The sequence below is a fragment of the Neomonachus schauinslandi genome, chromosome 4 (assembly GCF_002201575.2).
Source record: "Neomonachus schauinslandi chromosome 4, ASM220157v2, whole genome shotgun sequence".
NCBI classification, from domain to species: domain Eukaryota; kingdom Metazoa; phylum Chordata; class Mammalia; order Carnivora; family Phocidae; genus Neomonachus; species Neomonachus schauinslandi.
This window is the reverse complement of record NC_058406.1, coordinates 139,104,966-139,115,841: the sequence shown is the minus strand read 5'-3', so window position 1 is coordinate 139,115,841 and position 10,876 is coordinate 139,104,966. Positions and strand designations below refer to the sequence as shown.

General features: G+C 39.3%; 1 pseudogene; it reads right to left on the bottom strand.

Annotated features, from left to right (window-relative positions):
- Window positions 1-4,871: 4,871 nt before the first annotated feature.
- Window positions 4,872-4,980, bottom strand: LOC123324747 (annotated as a pseudogene).
- Between the last annotated feature and the right edge of the window lie 5,896 nt (window positions 4,981-10,876).

Genomic DNA, 10,876 nt, shown 5'->3' with positions numbered 1-10,876 from the left:
GGGGAGTGGAAGCGAAGAGAAGGGGCAGCGAGGGGTGGGGACCCGAGTTTAAATGGCAGGAAGTGACGCCGCGGCTCGCCGTTGCCTGGAAACGCATTTTTCTGTGGGAAGGAGGAGCGAGCGGGGAGGAGGGGAAGCGTCGGTGAGTGTGTTTCACACTCGCCTCCCCGCTGTTCGTGAGCTGCCTGGAGGAACGACGACCTCCCGCAGCGACAGCGGGAGAAAGCAAGGACATCTCGGGCAGAAAATCACTCTGCCCAGTGGCCCTTAGTTTCTGAGCTCCGTTTGTAGAGCCGCAGGAGATCAGATTTGAGTCGCTTATCGTCATTGGGTATTATCTGCTGAGCGCTCTTTTTGAGCTTTAGAATCTTTTGCAAACATTTCAGTGACCGGGACCAAGTGCAGGGTTTTATTCCATAGATCATCTTTTTAGGTTTGGAATGCAAGAGAAGCAAAATCCTGGAGTTTAGGGTTTTGTCCTCATCAGCAGTCACTCCCAACGCCTTAACTTTGTAGGTAGAGAAACTGAAGTGTAGTGGGAGAGGTTGCGAATTGCTGGACTCAGGGCTAGACCCCAGATCTCCTGCATTTAGAGGTGTTCTTAATGCCTTATTGAAATCAGATTATACTGTATTATTTAGAATATTAGGCAGTCATAGGTTTTTGTGCTTCAGTGATACCCCAAGCCATTTTTGATAAATGAGATGGCACACAGATCTGAGTAAAAAGAAAAAGTCTTTGGTCTCGATCACTAATTTCTGAGAATCAGGTCTAAATTTTATTTATTTTTATTTTTTTTAAAGATTTTATTTATTTATTTGACAGGTAGAGACTCAGAGAGAGAGGGAACACAAGCAGGGGGAGTTGGAGAGGGCAGGCTTCCCCGGGCAGGGAGAAGCAGGCTTCCCCCGAGCAGGGAGCCTGGTGTGGGGCTCCATCCCAGGACCCGGGGATCATGACCTGAGCCGAAGGCAGACGCCTAGAGACTGAGCCACCCCGGCGCCCCCAGGTCTAAATTTTAAATGAGTTGTTTTCACAACACTTGGAATATAGTAGATGCCCAATAAATATTAGGTGAATAGAAATTTCATATGACAAAATTAAGAAAGCTTCATGCAAGATTTTACTTAAAGTAACGAGCTAACAAAATGGGTGACTAAAGTGAAATGTTCAGACAGCAGCATTCACAAGTAAAACTAGATAAACCATTTATAATAAATTTGTTTCCTATTCATAGGCAAAGAACTTTCCTAATAACCAGTCTTCATTTTATTTTATTTTATTTTAAGATTTTATTTATTTATTTGACAGAGAGAGACACAGCGAGAGAGGGAACACAAGCAGGGGGAGTGGGAGAGGGAGAAGCAGGCTTCCCGCCGAGCAGGGAGCCCCACGCGGGGCTCCATCCCAGGACTCTGGGATCATGACCAGATCCGAAGGCAGACGCTCAACGACTGACTCAGCAGGGAGCGTGCTTCTCCCTCTCCCTCTGCAGCTCCCCCTGCTTGTGCTCTTTCTCTCTTTGCCAAATAAATAAAATCTTTAAACATTGTTGAATCTTTTTGGAAATTTCTGCTAATGAAATTGTTTAAGAAACATGAGATTAAAAAATCAAAATACAAATAATCATTACGAGGGGTGCCTGACTGGCTCAGTAGGTAGAGCATACAACTCTTGATCTTGGGTTGTGAGTTCAAGCCCCACACTGGGTGTAGAGATTATTTAAAAATAAAAAACTTTTTTTTTTTTTTAAGATTTTATTTATTTGACAGAGAGAGCGAGAGATCACAAGTAGGCAGGCAGGCAGGCAGAGAGAGAGGGGGAAGGAAGCATGCTCCCTGCTGAGCATGGAGCCAGACGCTGGGCTCCATCCCAGGACGCTGGGATCATGACCTGAGCCGAAGGCAGACACTTAACTGACTGAGCTACCCAGGTGCCTCTAAAAATAAAAAATCTTAAAAAGAAATTAAAAAAACTTTGGTTGGATTTTCTTAAATATTTAACTACCATGTTATGACACAACGGTACATTTTTTTAAGTTTTTTTGTTTTTTTTTTTAAGATTTTATTTTTAAGTAATCTCTACCCCCAATGTGGGGCTCGAACTTACAATCCCCAGATCAAGAGTCACATGCTCTACCAACCAAGCCAGCCAGGCACCCCAACCATACTTTATTTTGGTCACTGATGATGGCATACTGATTTTTAAATGCATGAACCTATTTAGTGGTCATGATTGGTTGGAACTTCCAACTTTTAGGTCTCCTTTAAGCTAACAAACTTCCATCAAAAGGCTACCTCCATTAGCTTTATTACTCCCTTGCATAATCTGTTCTAAGTTAGTAAGAAAACAATTTGGCTTTTTGTTTTTCCTTTCCAAACCTTGCAACACACATCTGTCTTCCGCACTTCTAGGTAAAATAAACAAGCAAAACAATACTACCAAAAAACAACAAACTTAGTTAAGAAATATGTTTCAAGGATTATTAATCCTCTCATTATGATAAACAACATTACTCTTTGCCCACCAAAAACCTGCATGGTACAACAATATAATAAAGAAGCTGTTTTCACAAGTTTGTGCCTTATAAGTAGAAACAGGATATGCAAATTACACTTAAACATATATAGAAATATAATTCACATTCATTAGAATTTAAATTTTATATGGTGACTTGTATTCTACTGTATTGCACTATCAAGGCAGTTTAGAGAAAGAGCACATATATTAAAAATATGGGATGACATTAAAAGAAGCAGAGAAATAGTTGCCTCTTCCTTGAAGAGTGGTATTAAGAATTCTAATGCTTTGGGCGCCTGGGTGGCTCAGTCAGTTGAGCATCTGACTCTTGGTTTCAGCTCAGGTTGTGATCTCAGGGTCATGAGATCGGGCCCCACGTTGGGCTCCTTGCAGAGTCTGGAGTCTGCTTGGGATTCTCTCTCTCTCTGCCCCTCTACCACCAACTACCCCACCCCACCCCCGCTCTCTCTCAAATAAATAAATAAATCTTAAAAAAAAAACACCTCTAATTCTTATGGTCATTAAGTTGATGCTTATGATCTGATATGTGGGGTCTGAATTTCAACCATACATGTTCAAATATAAGAACAAGAGATCCAAATTTGTTATAGCAAAATATAATTCAACTAGTATACACTACAATCTTCTATTTCCTTATGCATGAATAGTCCTCTGACTCCTCTTACAGATAAAAAAGGGAAGGCAAATAGGATCAAACATTTACTGAACCTGGATGTCGTTTAGACCTTCCTGAAAAATCAAGTTGCTTAGCAACTCTCTTCATTGGAAACATGACTGATAACACATTTCTTTGAAATTTTAGTAAGATAAAAATGCTCGTCACTAAACTACCAAAGCTTAAGATGACAGCTTGTCTAAATAATGAGTCATCACATAAAGGGTTCTTGTTCATAATACATTGCCCCAATTAAGACGCAAACTTGTACCCTCCGATACAAACCCTTTGGCAACAAAAACCCTATGTCAAATGAGTGTTGAAAATTTTTGGATTTATCACCAAGAGGGAATGATTCCACGTCAAAAGTGTTGTCAAAAGATAATTTTTCACCACTAATGATCCCCACATCATTCAATTCCTTGTGCAGTACCAGGAAACCTATTCCCTAAATGAAAAATAAAGCACTCTAAGTAAACAAATAAGTAAATCCTTCAAGATAATGACAAGAGGTATCCAAGAATTATCTAACCTTAAAATATGTACTATAATATCTTGTTCCACTGTAATTAAACTGTTTTATTTATAAAACACATACTTATATAATTATATGTATGCTATTATAAAAATACTTTATTCAGCAAAAATTAAATGCAGACTCATCAGTGGATATTTTCCAACTAAGTCATCTTAGCCATAAACATTACCAAATCAAATAATATGTGCTGTTAGAATCTCTGAGAAGAAAAAATGCTTTGTAAAATGGAAAAAAATGGAAAAGCCAAAATACTACTTTTGGGAACTGTCATCAGTCAGTAGCCCATCCAACAATTTGTCTCTTTTCTAATGTGTGGCACATACACTACTGGTATCACACAGAATGATTTTAGCTGATTACATGGTGAAGCACTTTTTAATTGTAATACTTGTATGACTAATTTAATGTGAATTGAGAAAATTTTAAAACAAACATAACCAGAACATCAAACTAGTGATTTAACTTACATTATTTAAATTGTGGCTAAAAGAGGTATTTAATTTTTAAAACTAAGTCAGTTTTAGGAAAACTAATAAGAAACTAGCAATTTGGGTAGTGTGAACATATGACAGAAATCATGAAGATGAAATTCATGATGTTATACCAGTTTTTAAGTGTATCAATTTATTTAGTGATCATAACCAGTTGAAGCTTAGTAAACACTTATTTGTCTTTTAGCTGACAGGAAGAAAAACATTTTACTCTTCTAGTCTTTTTTTTTTTGACAGGAAGTAGGATTTACTGATGGGAATGAGTAAGGAGGGGGCAGTGCCCAGGTTCTCATGACTGCAGAACCCACCATTCGTTCAAGGGGCCATGATTAGGGATATATTTGACTCCACAGTCGTCTGGGATGAGCTGTTTTTTCTTTAGCCACCGTATCTTCAATTCATCCACATTAAACTTAGTCAAGCCTCACTTCTTAGAAATGTGAATCTTCTGGCAGCCAGGGAGCTTGAACTTGGTCCTGAGTAGGGCCTCAATTACATGCTCCTTGTTCTGCAGCTTGGTACAGATGGACTTGATGACTTGGCCAACATGGACCCTGGCCACTGTGCTTTCCAAAGCACCCCTCATACCTGTCTGCAGCCTAGACTGGAGATAGCATGAGGTCAGACATCAATGCCCACTGGAAAGGGCTATCTCCAAAGTCCCTTAGGGGAACCCATACAATCAGCAGGCTATATACACTATCAAGGAGCCATTGCACACTGGGTACTCTTCTAGTCTTTAGCCAGTTATGCATCATAAAGAATTTGCTCTCAAAGTTCAGAATCTTTATGTGGGTTATATCAGTAAAGAGAGCAAGTACACAGATTTCATAAGTTCAACAGTGTTTACAAAATAGTAGGCGATGTATGCCAGCATTGTAAACACTGAGAGCAGAAAGGGTATTCCGGGCTTGTAAAAGTGCAAACCAATGTTGTTTTCACTACTGTTCAGAAGAAAATATCTGCCAATCAGGAAGCCCCTCCATCTCAAAGGTTTAAAAATAATGAAAATAAGTGGCATAGACAGATCCTCAGTCTCCCACCATGAGCCATATACTAAGAAAAACAGAATCTAAAAGCAAAACAGTTACTGGGGTGCATGGGTGGCTCAGTTGGTTAGGTGTCTCTTTTTGTTTGTTTGTTTCTCTTGGAAGATTTTATTTATTTATTTGTCAGAGAGAGTACAAGCAGAGGAAGCAGCAGACAGAGGGAGAAGCAGGCTCCCCGCTGAGCAAGGAGCCCGATGCGGGACTTGATCCTGGGACTCCGGGATCACAACTTAAGTCAAAGGCAGACACTTAACCACTTAGCCACCCAGGCATCCCTTTTTTTTTTTTTTTTTAAAGATGTTATTTATTTACTTGAGAGAGAGCATGAGCTGGGGAGAGGGGCAAAGGGAGAGGGAGAAGCAGGCTCCTCACTGAGCAGGGAGCTCGACTCAGGGCTTGATCCCAGGATCCTGGGACTATGACCTGAGCTGAAGGCAGATGCTTAACCCACTGAGCCACCCAGGCACCCCTGGTGTCTGACTCTTGATCTCAGCTTGGGTCTTGATCTCAGGGTGGTGAGATTGAGTCCCACTGGGCATGGAGCCTACTTAAAAACATAAAAAATGACATAAATCAAAGCAAGACAGTTACATTACCAACAAATACAGCAGTATGGAGATAAAAATGAAAAAATGGCTAAAAAAGATAATCCATTCAAAGCTGTGGCAACTACAAGGGCAGCCTATGGCAAGGTGGGACTGGGGAAGAGGAGGGTTCATACACCCATGAAATGTCAAATAGTTATCTACTATAGCCTGACACTAACCAAAATCCTGGAAAGATTTCAAAGATTCTTATGGTATTTAGGCCCTAAATTCTCAAGGTTGTAAAAGCCATCATCTCTTTGGGTTTAAATAAAAGGATATTCCAAAAGTTTGATAGAATAAAAAAAAATCCAACTTCATTTATAAAGCACTGCTTAATTAGATCTATCTGTCTGGGAGAAGACTACAATTCATACACTTCTTGAAGAAAGGAAAGGCAAAATTCAGTCTAATTACAGGTGTTGTAACTAACAACTAACCTGACAGATGTAACTATTAAATATAAGCCCTTCCAGGGGCGCCTGGGTGGCTCAGTTGGTTAAGCGACTGCCTTCGGCTCAGGTCATGATCCTGGAGTCCCGGGATTGAGTCCCACGTCGGGCTCCCTGCTCGGCAGGGAGTCTGCTTCTCCCTCTGACCCTCCTCCCTCTCATGCTCTCTGTCTCTCATTCTCTCTCTCTCTCAAATAAATAAATAAAATCTTTAAAAAAAAAATAAATATAAGCCCTTCCAAAGCCTGGTAGGAGTCACGCTGGAAAACTGCACAGCAGCCTCTTGAAAAAGAACGTTCAGAAAAGAACATTTTGATTTGATGAGTCTCATAGAAGACCCCATGGATTGATCCTCCCTAAAATTCACTTCCAGTAAAACCAAAGAAAGCACACCCACTATAAACAGGAGATATATATATATAGGATTCTTACCATTTCCTGAAAGCCTGAGCCTTTCTTTCTTTCCTTCTTTTTTTTTTTAAGATTTTATTATTTGCCAGACAGAGAGTGAGAGCACACAAGCAGGAGGAACAGCAGGAAGAGGGAGAAGAAGGCTCTTTGCCGAGCAAGGAGCCCAATGCGGGACTTGATCCCAGGACTCCGGGAACATGACTTGAGCCAAAGGCAGATGCCTAAACGACTGAGCCACCCAGGGGTCCCTGAGACTATCTTTCTTCAAGACCCCGAGGTAAGGATAAGGATCAGGGAAATTTGTTTCTGCTCTAGGTTTCGTTCCCTAAGTTCTAGTAAATAGATGTTTGTTTTGCTTTTTAGGTGGCTGTGTGCCTGATTCAACACATCTTAAGGGGTTCTAGGCAGGATAAGGCATGAGCTATCTGATGGGAAGCAATTAGGTCAGACTGTGGCTTATATCCCAGGATGTGGCAATAAATGTTGGAAACACCAGCATGACAGAGCCATAATGAAAGAATAGTCAGACTCCACGCACTCCGAAATAACTAAGCTATGTATTCTAGAGCAGGCACTTAGACAAAAACGGTGGTTACATCCACTTAATGTATAAATGAGTCAATTATACCAGTATGTTCAGCTGCTTGTGTCTCCCTTGGTCATTGATTTAAGCCATAAATTAGTCATGAACAGCAGTCTCATACTGCCAAAGGAAGTAAAGAAAGAGAGATAATTGGGGCCCACCACTAGTGGTGGTATCCTAGCCCATAAATCATAAATCAGATGGGATATCAAGACTTCTTGATGAAAATCTTCCAAATGAATTAAATAGTCACAACTTTGGCAGGGTTACTCTCCTACTCCATAAAATACAGACTCATCTATTAATTGTTGCAGATTCATTTACTGGCACTTGCCATGATATCAACCTAAGGACATTACTACTTCGTCCACTGCATTGATATTTAAGTGTTAGTAGGGTTTAATGAAGAAGGGTAGCAGCTGCTGTTTATTTTCTAATAACTGAACAGAAGAGAGGATAAACTATTCCCCCAAACTTTACTCAGCGTTTGGCCATGTGAGTGAACATTTTGGGATTTCGGTGGTTGAGAGCAGGTAGAATATCTTTTCCAATTATCCCCCAGAAAACTAAACTGGAACTTCTCTACCTAACATCCCAACCTTGCAGGAACTCAGTATTAAAGACAGCATATCTTGGCTTTAGGAATTTGGTGGCTGGTATGTACTAACAGAAACTAGAAGACTAGTGAGTTTAAGTCTAGGTACTTATAAATCAAGATTTTGGATCCAGGAGTGGGGGGAATTGAATGAAGGTGGTCAAAAGGTATAAACTTACAGTTATATAAGATATATTTAAGTTCTGGGGATGTAGTACACATGATGACTATAGTTAACAGTTGTGTATTGTATATTTGAAAGTTGCTCAGAGTGGATATTAGAAGTTCTCATCAGAAGAAAAAAAATGTACTGTGTAGTGATGGATATTATTAAACTTATTGTAATCATTTCACAATATATACATACATCATTATGCTGTATATGTTAAACTTATACATTGTTACATATCAATTATATCTCAATACAACTGGGGAAAAAAAGATTTTTGGATCCAGATATAGGTTACAGTGTAGGCAGCCTTTCTTGGGCCCCACAACTCAAAAAGCCAAATGATTTTTTAAACCTCTGGAGCCTTTGAATCCTATCTGTGCAACGTCCCTTCCCCCAGACACAGCATGGGTCAATACAGAGCCCATTCCTCTATCGCACCTTTTCTCTGTCATTTCTTGACTCATAGGTTACTTATTTATTTATTTTATTATTTTTTTTTATAAAGATTTTTATTTATTTATTTGAGAGAGAGCACAGAGAGAGGGCCAGAGGGAGAAGCAGACTCCCTGCCGAGCAGGGAGCCCGATGCGGGACTCGATCCAGGGACTCCAGGATCATGACCTGAGCCGAAGGCAGTCGCTTAACCAACTGAGCCACCCAGGCGCCCTTGACTCAGAGGTTATTTAGAAGTTGCAGTTTAATTTGCAAATATTTGGGGACTTCTCACATTTCTTCCAATTTCAGTATTTTTTACTATGTGGGTGTGGCTATGAATTTTTCCTACTTGAAATTAGCTTCTTGGGAATGTAAATTCATGATTTTCATCAAATTTGGCAAGCTTAGAGCCACTATTTCTTCTAATAAATAGGTTATATATTTTATATATACTTTATTTAGAATTCATATACATCACTCTTTTCTCTCTCCTCTTGTACTTCACTGTATGTTGGTGCAGTTAATGCAATCCACATTTCTGAGGTTCTGTTAATTTTTCAATATTTTGTCTCTCTTCTTCAAATTGCATAATCTCCAAGTTCAGATTCTTCTGCTGGCTCAAATACACTGTAGAGCCCCCAAAGTAAAATTTCATTAAAAAATATTTCTCTTTATTCTCTATTTGGTGAGCTCTATTAACACAGCTTCCTTTACTTTTAAAGCATGCTTTCCTTCAGTCTTTTGAACATATAGTGGTTTTGAAGTCTTCTTTTATCTAGTATCTGGGCCCTCCTACAAGTATTTTTCCTTGCCTGCTTTTTAACCCTCTGTATGGGTCCCCCTTTTCTATTTCTTTGCAGGTCTCCTACCTTTTTAGGTGAAAACTGGGCATTTTAAGGAATCTATTGAAGGCTTTTGCTCTTCTTACAGCGACTTAATAAATTTTCTTGAAGAAATGCTTTTTCATTTGCCGTATGCTCTTAGGACAATTTTCAGACTTTAAATGGGTGTTTTAAAATAATTTTTACAGGGCACCTGGGTGGCTGCAAAGTTGGTGTCTGCCTTCGGCTCAGATCATGATCCTGAGGTCGTGGGACAGAGCTCCATGTTGGGCTCCCCCCCTCAGCAGGGAGTCTGTTTCTCCCTCTGCCCCTCCCCCTGCTCTCTCAAAGAAATAAAATCTTGATAAATAAAAAATAAAACACTTTTTACCAGTTGTGGTTGTTTTGCTAGAAAACACGTCCACAGAATTCCTTGCGCTGCCATTCTAGAAGTGGGGAACTCTGTTGATTTTTCAAATGTAATTGGGTTATTTTCTTAGTGGCTGTTTAGGAATTACAATATGCATTTTATCCGTCATCTTTAGATTAGTATTAATCTAGCAAAATATATTTTGTTCCAACTTTATGCTGTTTTTGTCACACAAAGCCCACCTACACATGATGTGAATTCAATATAGTGTTACAATTATTGCTGTATATAATGTCTTCTAGTTAACAGAAGAAAAATGTATTTATACAGTCTTAGGAGAACTTACCTACATGTTTACTATTCCCAATATTCTTCATTTCTTCCAGTGGATTTGAGTTACTGTCTGGAATCATTTTCTTTCAGCCTTTAGGACTTCAATATTTCTTTTAAGGTACGTTGGCTAGCGATAAATTTTGTCAATTGTCTGGGCATGCCATTATTTTGCATTTATCTTGACAGTTTTGCTGGACGTAGAATTCTTGGTTGATAGTTCATTTCTCCCCCATACCTCAAGTATGTTACTCACTGCCTTCTGGCCTCTACTGTTTTTTTTTTTTTTTTGGCCTTTACTGTTTCTGATGAGAAGTCAACAGTTAATTACACTGTTCCCTTACATGAATCATATTTTCTTGCTGCTTTCAAGAATTTCCCGTGAGTTTGACTTTAAAGTATCTAGGTGTGGCTCTCTTTGTGTTTATCCTGGGTTTTACTGAAGTTCTTGGATTTGTGGGTTAATCTTTTCATCACATTTAGGAAATTTTCAGCTATTATTTTTCCAATTATTTTTTATGCCTTGCTCTCCCACCTCCATTGTGCATGTTGGTATGCTTGATGCTGTCCCACAGAGTTCAATAAGAAGCTTGCCTCTCATGAAATGGAGCCCTCTCTTTTAGAAACATTTACTCTTCTGATTGCATTTAATTTTTAAAACTTAGTTCAGGGGTGTCTGGGTGGTTCAGTTGGTTAAGTGTCCAACTCTTGATCTCAGCTCAGGTCTTGATCTCAGGGTCGTGAGTTCAAGCCCCATGATAAAAAAACAAAGAAAACCCCAAACAACATAGTTCAGTGGCTATTAGTTAAAAATGTGATATTATATTCTTTCTTTTAGAAATAGTGATA